Source organism: Macrobrachium nipponense, chromosome 16 (assembly GCF_015104395.2).
Source record: "Macrobrachium nipponense isolate FS-2020 chromosome 16, ASM1510439v2, whole genome shotgun sequence".
Classification (NCBI taxonomy): Eukaryota; Metazoa; Arthropoda; class Malacostraca; order Decapoda; family Palaemonidae; genus Macrobrachium; species Macrobrachium nipponense.
The window spans coordinates 4,035,100-4,036,272 of record NC_087209.1 but is presented as its reverse complement, the minus strand read 5'-3'; positions in this window follow the sequence as shown (position 1 = coordinate 4,036,272).

Sequence of the window (1,173 nt, the reverse complement as noted above, 5' to 3'; positions counted from 1 at the left end):
TTCAACAACATGTTACGTACTTAATAGAATTTCAAAATACATCCGTATTATAGTAATCTCTTACACTACAGTACGCCTTTATTGATGGTACGTCGCTGCAGTGCTTTCTATGTTGTATCTTCAATCGTTTTCTGGTTGTCTCCCCTCCTTGCTGTCCAACTTCTTCAACCCTTTTTTCCCCCAGTTTGAATCATTGACCTTTCTAAAAAAAAAAAACAATCCTTTTGACGCTGCTCAAAAGGCCTTGAAATTTGTTGCCGACTTCGGCCGTTTTACCGTCTTATGGTAAAAAGAAGTATAATAAGTCTTTATCATTCTTTGTGTCCTAACGGTGTCCCAACCTCTTTTAACCTTTGTAGTTTTAACAACGGATTGGAATCCAGCCAGAAATGTTGGCCAGTATATCTTCTCTGTCTTTTTTATGTAAGTATAGTTAAACTCTGAAAAACCCTCCTCTTGCCAAGCTTTTCTGGATTATTTACCTTACACAGTATAGAGGAGTAAAATGTGTTTTCACAGCCCCCAAATGGGCAAACGTTTGGGCAATATGTTGCTGAAAGATGGAAAAACTTTTGTAAACTAGAAAAGAGAGCGAGAATATTAGATTAAAAAAAAAATTTCTCTCTCTCTCTCTCTCTCTCTCTCTCTCTCTCTCTCTCTCTCACTAACGGTCACCCGTCCATTTGTGATTAGCCAACAGGCGAGTACTTAATAACCCATTTACGAAATATTGCGAAATCAGTGCAAGAATAAACGCGTACGTTGTAATTTAATCGTGAAATTTGATACAGACTGAAATTAATATCAGATTAATCGGATGCTGTAGAAAAAGGTAATTTTACTTTTTGAGCACAAGTTGTAATATGACCTGATTTTTTGAAGTCTTGGTATTGCATTTCTGGTTGATGTGTTGAATGATGTAATCTAGCAGACTTCTTCACTGAGAGAAGCTGATATTCTAACAGGAAAATACTACTGTACCCATCTAATGAATGTGATAATGTAAGGAAAAGATACTGCAATATTCATCTCACGAAGTCTGTGTAATATGTGGGAAAAATCCCGCAGTATTTATCTCATGAAGTCAGTGTGTGAAAAGTACTACAGTACTAACTTCATGAAGTCAGTGAAATATATGGAAAAATTACTGTAGTAGATTTTTATCAATGTTTC